Source organism: Erpetoichthys calabaricus, chromosome 1, assembly GCF_900747795.2.
Source record: "Erpetoichthys calabaricus chromosome 1, fErpCal1.3, whole genome shotgun sequence".
Lineage (NCBI taxonomy): Eukaryota > Metazoa > Chordata > Cladistia > Polypteriformes > Polypteridae > Erpetoichthys > Erpetoichthys calabaricus.
The window spans coordinates 351,130,407-351,141,401 of NC_041394.2; the positions used below are offsets into that span (position 1 = coordinate 351,130,407).

General features: G+C 41.1%; 3 long non-coding RNA genes and 1 pseudogene across 5 annotated transcripts in view; 3 read left to right on the forward strand and 1 right to left on the reverse strand.

Moving 5' to 3' along the window:
* The window catches only part of LOC127527921 (uncharacterized), a 52,212-nt gene extending 49,946 nt beyond the window's left edge, over window positions 1–2,266 (forward strand). The window contains exon 2 of the long non-coding RNA XR_007935099.1: window positions 2,061–2,266. This is a non-coding gene — a long non-coding RNA (uncharacterized LOC127527921). The remainder of the gene's footprint in view (window positions 1–2,060) is intronic.
* LOC127527883 (uncharacterized) overlaps window positions 1–6,747 on the forward strand; it is a 107,897-nt gene extending 101,150 nt beyond the window's left edge. The window contains exons 2-3 of the long non-coding RNA XR_007935054.1: window positions 5,660–6,126; window positions 6,166–6,747. This is a non-coding gene — a long non-coding RNA (uncharacterized LOC127527883). The remainder of the gene's footprint in view (window positions 1–5,659; window positions 6,127–6,165) is intronic.
* The window catches only part of LOC114668746 (zinc finger protein 208-like), a 690,636-nt pseudogene that overhangs the window by 132,691 nt on the left and 546,950 nt on the right, over window positions 1–10,995 (forward strand).
* Window positions 5,604–10,995, reverse strand: part of LOC127527878 (uncharacterized) — a 438,124-nt gene continuing 432,732 nt past the window's right edge. For all 3 annotated transcript variants that reach the window (XR_007935049.1, XR_007935050.1, XR_007935051.1), the window contains exon 4: window positions 5,604–5,763. This is a non-coding gene — a long non-coding RNA (uncharacterized LOC127527878). The remainder of the gene's footprint in view (window positions 5,764–10,995) is intronic.

The window sequence follows — 10,995 nt, forward strand, 5'->3', positions numbered from 1 at the left end:
CAGGAGGAGGTCACTTCACCTGCTTGTGCTAATAGTGAAAAAACAAAAGAAATGTAATCAATTGTGTCTCACATGTTGTAAGTCGCCTCAGCAACAGTCACATAATAATAATAATAATTACAAGGAAGTGTAGTAAAATAACGCCCTCGGCCAAAAGGGGTTTCCTGTTCCTGATAGGATTTTTTTGCATTCCGCTCTCTTGATTTACTTACAGTGTGCTTTCTTGTTTGTTGTTGTAAATTGTTTGTTGCTTTGAATAAATTACAAAATCCTCACATTCACCCGTCTGTCATCTCCAGTCATCTGACAGTGAATCCTGCACTCGGCTTTCTGTTGTCCAAACCCTGTGAATTAGCACATTTTTCAGAGGTCCATGAAACCCCTCTTTTACATGGTCCTTTGAGCTGGAAGCTACACAGACTGACTGCAACCAAAATGGCCAAGACAGTGTGTGCGGAGGAGCCTAACCTCATCTCTAGTAAACTGGGCATCGATGTAGAAGAGAACATCTGAGCTGATATCTCCACATTCAGCCAAACACCAACTCACACATTGCAGACAACCCATCTGTGGGCGCCGCTATGGCCTTTCAGACAACGGGCTCCATGCAGTAAGCTTGCTGAACTAGGCAGAGACTGCTGAGAGATAAAGATTGCATCTTACCTTTCAGAATGGGATGTGAGATACTGTCCTTAGAGAGGCGACGTGCCCTCCATCGTGAGCTCCAAAGAAAGTGCTGGTTGCAAACCGAGAAGTGCAATTAAGTAACCAATCAGTTAAATGAGCAGCAACACATGCAGTGGATGTAAAACTTTAATTCAACTGTTTTTACCCCATCCAGAAAAGTGAGGAAAAGAAACGTGCTGAACTGGAGGAGATTAGGATTTTATATTTAATGAGCAATGAAGTGAATTTAATTTAAGTAACATTTCCCAGCACTGTTTTCTTGTGAACATTTGTTTTTGTTTCTGGGATACAAAACTTGCCGAAACTTTAAACCTATTTAAACGCTAGGTTCTATTTTTAAAAATCCTAAGTTTTGTGTGAGAACTGGCTTACACACGTGGCCAAGCAAAAGGAGGTTTTATACATGTACCCCTTGTGAGTTGTTGTAAAAAAGCAGATAAGATTAATAAATTGACTGTGCTTTCCATGCACAACTAAAGTTTTATAATTGCTTATGCTTATCAAAGGTTGTTCCTAATTTCAGCCGTCATGTATTTAATGTGAGTTAAAGTTAATAATAAGGCAGTGGATTGAAAGTAAGCTATTTTTTTTCCCCTTTTCCTTTAAACTTTGTACAGGAAACAAAGATCAGTGCAGTTTGGAATTTGGAAAAGAATTCTCTGACAGGAGTGCTCTTCAGATCCACACTAGAGTTCCCATGGAAGAGAAACCATATTGCTGTAATGAATGTGGTAAACGGTTTTCACAAAGGTGCAATCTGAAGAGCCACACTAGAGTTCACACGGGAGAGAAGCCATATTGCTGTACTGAATGTGGTAAGCGATTTTCACATATGCTCAGTCTTCAGATACACACTAGTGTTCACACCGGACAGAAGCCATATTGCTGTAATGAATGTGGGAAACGGTTTTCAAGTATTAACTGTCTTCAGAGACACACTAGAGTTCACACTGGAGAGAAGCCATATTGCTGTACTGAATGTGGTAAACGGTTTTCACGTATGAACAGTCTGAATAACCACGCTAGAGTTCACACCGGAGAGAAGCCATATTGCTGTACTGAATGTGGGAAACAGTTTTTACATGTAGGCAGTCTTCGGAGACACACTATTGTTCACACCGGAGAGAAGCCATTTTGCTGTAATGAATGTGGGAAACGGTTTTCAAGTATAAGCTGTCTTCAGAGACACACTAGAGTTCACACTGGAGAGAAGCCATATTGCTGTACTGAATGTGGTAAACGGTTTTCACGTATGAACAGACTGAAGCACCACACTAGAGTTCACACGGGACAGAGACCGTATTGCTGTAATGAGTGTGGTAAAACGTTTTCACTTCTACGCAGTCTGAATAACCACACTAGAGTTCACACAGGAGAGAAGCCATATTGCTGTAATGAATGTGGTAAACAGTTTTCACGAATTGGCCATTTTCAGAGACACGCTAGAGTTCACACTGGAGAGAAGCCATATTGTTGTAATGAATGTGGTAAACAGTTTTCAAGAAAGAGTAACCTTTGTAGTCACAAAAGAATTCACACCGGAGAGAAGCCATATTGCTGTAATGAATGTGGTAAACAGTTTTCACAAATGGGCCATCTTCAGAGACACACTAGAGTTCACAACATAATAATAAGGGTAGCAGTTCAATAATCAGTCCAGAAAAACGAGCACGAGAGTGAGGTTCACTCCTGTCCTGAAAAGTATGCAGACTAAACTATTGTTGACAATTTTATCTCTGAGAGAAGCCATATTGCTGTTTGGAATGTGGCAAACAAATCTGTCAGGAGTTCTCTTCAGAGACGCATCAGAATTCACACCGGAGAGAAGTACAACTGAACTGTCCTGACTAAAGAGTGAGGTTCACTTCTGCCTGGACAGTAAGCACATGTAACTGACTGGAATCCATCCTACTTCGTTTTGTGTCGACAAAAAGTCAACACAGGAGAATCAAAAGTTTATATCTTTTTTCCTTTTCCAGAAACAAAGAACAGGGCGTCATACAAAGCGCTTCTCACCAAAGCCCTACAGCATCCAACCTGCGCCTAGCTCTGCTTTCATAACATACGTATTACATATAGAACTATTTACAATATAGTATACACATTTCATCAGAAAAGAACTCTTTACAATATACATAACTTCACATAATAAATTATAGGCCAGCTATATAATATATATTTTTCTGGTTTTATATACAGTAGGCGTGGGCGGTATGACCAAAATTCTATATCACGGTATTTTTCTAAATTATCCCTGTTTCACGGTATTCAACAGTATTTTTTTCCCATTCTTGAGTTGATGTTAACCACATTTTCCACTGCAATTACTGCAGTAGACTGGCTAACAATAACCTATTCCACTGTCATGAGAATTGTACATTGTACAAAAAAAACATTTTAATGTGCACACAAGTATTAATACAGGTTTGCATGGCCCCATAAAGTGATAGTTTTTCAAGGGGGTGGCACTAATGAAGAGAAGGAATCACACTGCATGACAGTTGCAGTCAAAATATAGAACCTTTTTATTGAACAAATTTTGCAAAAACTTAAACTATAATTTTGACAACATATTTTCAACCATCCAAAGAAGCATTTAGACTTAGTAAAATATGCAGAGGTGCTTGTCAAAAGTATTGAACTGAACATTTCTTAGAAAAGGAATAAATATTAAATATTTTTTGTAAACCAACTACACTTTCTGTTAATGTTAACTATCTCTGTCCACTGACACGTTAAAGTGACTTTTTAAACAACTTTACCATCATTAAACTGCATAATATTTAAACTAATAAACAATAATAAAATAAATAGTATTATTGCTGATAGTTGCACTATTACTTCAAGACTTCAAGCCCAGGTGCAGTACACAGTATTCACCAAATTAAAATAAAATTAAACAAGTGCGACTTGGTGATGAAATCTTTACCAACTGAACCATCATTTAGGCAAATTGCCATTAATACGGACCTTGCTTCAAGCTAAGCTATATACATGAATAATAAAACTGCAACTTGCATTTATAATGCTATTTGTGGTATAGCCTTACGGAATCGTATTAGGGCCACGGTGAAGGAAAAAAAATACAAACACAGGGAAGAAAAAAATAAACTATATGTCGGGAATAAAGGCGACATGTTGACTTTATTCTCAACATTTCCACTTTAATTTTGATGCTAATGTCGAGATTAAAGTCGACATTTCCACTTTATTCTCATAGTTTATTTTATAATTAAAGTAGAATGTCATAAACTAAACTTCATCCTAAAATCAATGTTTAATTTAGTAGATTTTCTCAAACCCCGTTATAAGTTAATGCAGCACATTAAATGCTTTAAGTGTTCTGAAACCCAGTTATTAATCACTACGCTTCTTAAACTGACTTCCTCCGCACTAAGAGGAGACAGCGATCACCGCACAGAATCCATTCACTTCATGATATTCCTGCTGTCTGAAAATTTATAATGCTAAGATAAATATTTGATATACTTTTCATGATGAAATGCATTAAAGCTTGTATTAAACATGCACAGTAGTGTGGTAGTAGTGCTGCTCCCTCGCAGTAAGGGGTCCCCAAGTGTACGTTCAGTGTAGAGAACTTTATGGCAGGTGTGACGAGGCTCCAAAAACTGGATGTATGAATGGGTATCGCACAGGTTTAACTGAAATATTGTGTAAATTTTGGGTTCATGATCTGGTGTTCGGAGGCATGAACGCAGGATTCAATGGATATTCTTTTGAGCGGCCTTTATTTATTGCACACGTGCTGTCTGTCTGACGTACCAAACCCCCAGTTCCTATCCTTCTCTTTTTCATTCTCCACATAACCAATCACCACACGATAAACGTCTTTGTGAAATTAAAACTAGTTATAAACTTAGACCACGGAGTGTTCAGGACTTTAAAAATATCTTTGTTATACATGTTTAATTATGCCGTCCATTCAGGGTTGCGCCCTTCCCACGAATCGTCAGCACATCGCAGGGTGAATACAAGCAAAACATACACTAGCAGGGTCAATATGGCATAACAAAACCCCACATCCTTACATGACTTTGAAAGGAAACTGAAGCGCCAAGTAAAACTACCAGAAAAACATGCAAATGCATGGCAGGGTACACCCGACACACCCTTGCTGCGAGGCAGCTCTGCAACCTCAACGCTGCCGTGCCCCCACATGATTAATACATTCTTTAATACATTTCATCATGAAAATTATATCAATATCTTAGCATTCTAAATGTTCAGTACAAGAGGAAGTCAGTTTAAAAAGCGCGTACCAATTTAACATGGCTCAGGGAACACTTAACACAAAGCATTTAATGTGATATATAACTTATGACGGGGTTTGGGAAAATCTAGTAAATAAAATATTCATTTTACGATGAAGTTTAGTTTACGATGTTGTACTTTAATGACAAATTATGAGAATAAAGTCAACATATCGACTTTATTCTCGCCGTTTATATCAAGATTAAAGTACAAAATGTCAAGAATAAAGTCAACATGTCGTCACACTATTACACAGTTCCCAGGTACATTACACTGTATTGAAAAAAATAAAACAAGTACAACTTGGCCTACAGTATTATCGAATAGTATAGAAACAGTATTCACACATTTGAACATAATGGTCCACATCCGACCTTTTAAATTCCAAGTATCTCCAGGCAACAGACGTGACTCCTTTTTTTTCGGCAAAAGTTCTTCTGTCATATCATGTTCAACTTTGTCAGCTACAGCTTCAGTTTCGGAATGTTCTCTGCCCATTTTCACCACGCAATACCTACCTATTTAGCGGTGTAGCAGTGAAAAAGATCCCCCACGCAACATGGTCATGTTGTACACCATGCTGAATTATATTAAAACACTATGGCAGCGCACTAAAAGAAGAAATGCTGTTTTTTAAAATGTACTTTTGTTTGTTTGCTTTTGATAATAAAACATATACAGACTGTATATAAGAGCTCAGTGGGTGGGGGCACATTTGTTATTTAACACTTGAGAATTACCAAATAATATTCATGTCAAATGAATAGAATAAAATTAGAAAAGGCTTGGAGAGAGCAGACTTACCTGTACAGCATCCACCATCTCCTGAGGGTGCCTGCAGTCTGTGTGGAGTCGCATTAATTATCATTTGTACTACAGAATACCATTGGTATGAAACTAAGGACACACAAACAATTGCTTTTGGTGGAAATTCATAACTAAAAGCTACAAACGAACAAATTATAAATCAGAATACACTTCGCTACACATTCACATGCCAAGAAAATTTGGAGGAATTAATCTCGAGAAGCCATATTGCTGTACTGGATGTGGCCGACGAGTCTCACTAACCAGAATCTTCTGGGCCACAAAAGATTTCAGACTGGGTGCCACCTCCAGAAGTGGGCTTAGTTGGAGAAGATCTACACCGGGGGCATCAACCCCTTTGTCTTGGTGTACCACCCAAAGAATTTAAATGTTCTGAAGTACCTGTATTTTATTTTGGTGTCAAATTGTTTTTTCCTGAACTGTTATTATGTAAAAGTAATGGTGGAATTTTTTTCCCACCCAGAAAAATATTCCTTCAGAGAGCTTTCATAAGGTACTAGCAATGGTAACCTGTCAAAGACGTGTTTTAGAATGAATTTCAAAAGGATTTGATATGTTATGACTGATAGGCACTGATAGTGTGTGACCAGGAGGAGGTCACTTCACCTGCTTGTGCTAATAGTGAAAAAACAAAAGAAATGTAAGCAATTGTGTCTCACATGTTGTAAGTCGCCTCGGCGTCAGTCAAATAATAATAATAATTACAAGAAAGTTTAGTAAAATAACGCCCTCGGCCAAAAGGGGTTTCCTGTTCCTGAGAGGATTTTTTTCCTGATCCCTAAAAACTTTGAATTCTGCTCTTCTGATTTACTTACAGTGTGCTTTCTTGTTTGTTGTAAATTGTTTGTTGTTTTGAATAAATTGCAAAATCCTCAAATTCCCCTGTCTGTCCTCTCCATTCATCTGACGGCGACTTCTGCACTCGACTTTGTTGGCCAAACCCTGTGAATTAGCACATTTTTCAGAGGTCCATGAAGCCCCTCTTTTACATGGTCTTTCGAGTCAATAGCTAAACAGACTGACTGAAACCAAAATGGCCAAGGCAGTGTGTGCGGAGGAGCCTAACCTCATCTCTAGTGAACTGGGTATCAATGTAGAAGAGAACATCTGAGCTGATATCTCCACATTCAGCCAAACCCCAAGTCACACACTTCAGACAACCATCTGTGGGCGCCGCTACGGCCTTTCAGACAACGGGCTCCATGCAGTAAGCTTGAAGTGCTCAGCCGAGGCTGCTGAGAGACAAAGATTGCATCTCACCATTCAGACTGGGATGTGAGATACTGTCCTTAGAGAAGTGACGTGCTCTCCATCGTGAGCTCCAAGGAAAGAACTGGTAACAAACAGAGAAGTGCAGTTAAGTAACCGATCAGTTAAATCAGCAACAACACATGCAGTGGATGTAAAGCTTTAATCCGACTCTCTGTTTTTCCCCCATCGAGAAAAGTGAGGAAAAGAAACACACTGAACTGGAGGAGATTAGGATTTTATATTTAATGAGCAATGTAGTGAATTTAATTTAAGTAACGTTTCCCAGCACTGGTCACTTATGAACATTTGTTTTTGTATCTGGGATATCATCTCTGGAATGAGTGGTGGAAATAAACTGTCTGCCTAAGCAACTGGCTGAATAAATATGAAGAAAAATAAGACATTGTGTTTCTGACTATCATTTTAAAGACAAAATTATTGACATAACCAATCAACGTGCCGACTAATTTGCATTGTTGTGTGGTTCAATATTAAATAAAAATCCTACTTTGGGCCATTGACTGATTAGTGTTTCACGGTTTGTTCATTTGTTTCTGTTACACAAAACTGTTCAATAAACTAAAATATAGGTACTTAATATAAGTAGTATAAAACATCACCATTATACATCTCAAATTTTGACAGGTGTATGTCATGCCCCCCTGGCATTTCTGGTACCCACCTGATGCCACCTGGATAATGGGCATTCCCACACTCTGGTCTCTACCTGTTGTGCGAAGTTTGACAGGCATCACACCTGTCTTCCGAAAGGGATAGATAGATACAGTGCATCCAGAAAGTATTCACAGCACATCACTTTTTCCACCTTTTGTTATGTTACAGCCTTATTCCAAAATGGATTAAATTCATTTTTTCCTCAGAATTCTACACACAACACCCCATAATGACAACGTGAAAAAAGTTTACTTGAGGTTTTTGCAAATTTATTAAAAATAAAAGAACTGAGCAATCCCATGTCCATAAGTATTCACAGCCTCTGCTCAATACTTTGTCGATGCACCTTTGGCAGCAATTCCAGCCTCAAGTCCTTTTGAATATGATGCCACAAGCTTGGCACACCTATCCTTGGCCAGTTTGGCCCATTCCTCTTTACAGCACCTCTCAAGCTCCATCAGGTGGTATGGGAAGCGTCGGTGCACAGCCATTTTAAGATCTCTCCAGAGATGTTCAATCAGATTCAAGTCTGGGCTCTGGCTGGGCCACTCAAGGACATTCACAGAGTTGTCCTGAAGCTACTCCTTTGATATCTTGGCTGTGTGCTTAGGGTCATTGTCCTGCTGAAAGATGAACCGTCGCCCCAGTCTGAGGTCAAGAGCGCTCTGAAGCAGGTTTTCATCCAGGATGTCTCTGTACATTGCTGCAGTCATCTTTCCCTTTATCCTGACTAGTCTCCCAGTTCCTGCCGCTGAAAAACATCCCCACAACATGATGCTGCCACCACCATGCTTCACTGTAGGGATGGTATTGGCCTGGTGATGAGCAGTGCCTGGTTTCCTCCAAACGTGACGTCTGGCATTCACACCAAAGTGTTCAATCTTTGTCTCATCAGACCAGAGAATTTTCTTTCTCATGCTCTGAGAGTCCTTCAGGTGCCTTTTGGCAAACTCTAGGTGGGCTGCCATGTGCCTTTTACTAAGGAGTGGCTTCTGTCTGGCCACTCTACCATACAGGCCTGATTGGTGGATTGCTGCAGAGATGGTTGTCCTTCTGGAAGGTTCTCCTCCCTCAACAGTGGACCTTTGGAGCATCGGGTTCTTGGTCACCTCCCTAAATAAGGTCTTTCTCCCCCGATCGCTCAGTTTAGATGGCCGACCAGCTCTAGGAAGAGTCCTGGTGGTTTCGAACTTCTTCCACTTACGGATGATGGAGGCCACTGTGCTCATTGGGACCTTCAAAGCAGCAGAAATTTTTCTGTAACCTTCCCTAGATTTGTGCCTCGAGACAATCCTGTGTCGGAGGTCTACAGACAATTCCTTTGGCTTCATGCTTTGTTTGTGTTCTGACATGAACTGTCAACTGTGGGACCTTATATAGACAGGTGTGTGCCTTTCCAAATCATGTCCAATCAACTGAATTTACCACAGGTGGACTCCAGTGAAGCTGCAGAAACATCTGAAGGATGATCAGGGGAAACACTATGTCCCTGAGCTCAATTTTGAACATCATGGCAAAGGCTATGAATACTTATGTACATGTGCTTTCTCAATTGTTTTATTTTTAGTAAATTTGCAAAAATCTCAAGTAAACTTTTTTCACGTTGTCATTATGGGGTGTTGTGTGTAGAATTCTGAGGAAAAAAATGAATTTAATCCATTTTGGAATAAGGATGTAATGTAAAAAAATGTGGAAAAAGTGATGCACTGTGAATGCTTTCCAGATGCACTGTAGATAGATAGATACTGTATTAATCCCAAGGGGGACATTCACATTTTCCAGCAGCAGCAGCAGCATACAAAATAAAACAATATTAGAGTGATAACAATGCAGGTATACAGACAAACAATATCTTTGTATAATATTAACGTTTGCCCCCCCCCCCCCCCCCCCCCCCCGTGGAATTGAAGAGTCACATAGTGTGGGGGAGGAATGATCTCCTCAGTCTGTCAGTGGAGCAGGACGTTGACAGCAGTCTGGCGCTGAAGCTGCTCCTCTGTCTGAAGATGATCCTGTTCAGTGGATACAGTGGATTCTCCATGATCGACAGGAGCCTGCTCAGCGCCCGTTGTTCTGCCACAGATGTTAAACTGTCCAGCTCCGTGCCAACAATAGAGCCTGCCTTCCTCACCAGTTTGTCCAGGCGTGAGGCGTCCTTCATCTTTATGCTGCCTCCCCAGCACACCACCGCGTAGAAGAGGGCGCTCGCCACAACCGTCTGATAGAACATCTGCAGCATCTTATTGCAGATGTTGAAGGACGCCAGCCTTCTAAGGAAGTATAGTCGGCTCTTTCCTTTCTTACACAGAGCATCAGTATTGGCAGTCCAGTCCAATTTATCATCCAGTTGCATTCCCAGGTATTTATAGGTCTGTACCCTCTGCACACAGTCACCTCTGATGATCACAGGGTCCAGGAGGGGCCTGGGCCTCCTAAAATCCACCACCAGCTCCTTGGTTTTGCTGGTGTTCAGGTGTAGGTGGTTTGAGTCGCACCATTAAACAAAGTCCTTGATGAGGTTCCTATACTCCTCCTCCTGCCCACTCCTGATGCAGCCCACGATAGCAGTGTTGTCAGCGAACTTTTGCACGTGGCAGGACTCCGAGTTGTATTGGAAGTCTGATGTATATAGGCTGAACAGGACCGGAGAAAGTACAGTCCCCTGCGGTGCTCCTGTATTGCTGACCACAATGTCAGACCTGCAGTTCCCGAGACGCACATACTGAGGTCTGTCTGTAAGATAGTCCACAATCCATGCCACCAGGTATGAATCTACTCCCATCTCTGTCAGCTTGTCCCTGAGGAGCAGAGGTTGGATGGTGTTGAAGGCACTATTGAAGTCCAGATACATAATTTTTACAGCAGCACTGCCTCTGTCCAAGTGGGAGAAGGATCGGTGTAGCATGTAGATAATGGCATCCTCCGCTCCCACCTTCTCCTGGTATGCGAACTGCAGAGGGTCGATGGCATGCTGGACCTGTGGCCTCAGGTGGTGAAGCAGCAGCCGCTTCATGGTCTTCATCACATGCGACGTCAGAGCGACAGGCCTGAAGTCATTCAGCTTACTGGGATGTGATATCTTTGGGACTGGGGTGATGCAAGATGTTTTCCAAAGCCTCGGGACTCTCCCTTGTTCCATGCTCAGGTTGAAAATGCACTGTAGAGGACTCCCCAGCTCCAATGCACAGGCTTTGAGCAGTCGTGGCGATACTCCATCTTGACCCGCTGCTTTGCTGGCACAAAGTCTCCTCAGCTCTCTGCTTACCTGGACTGCTGTAATTG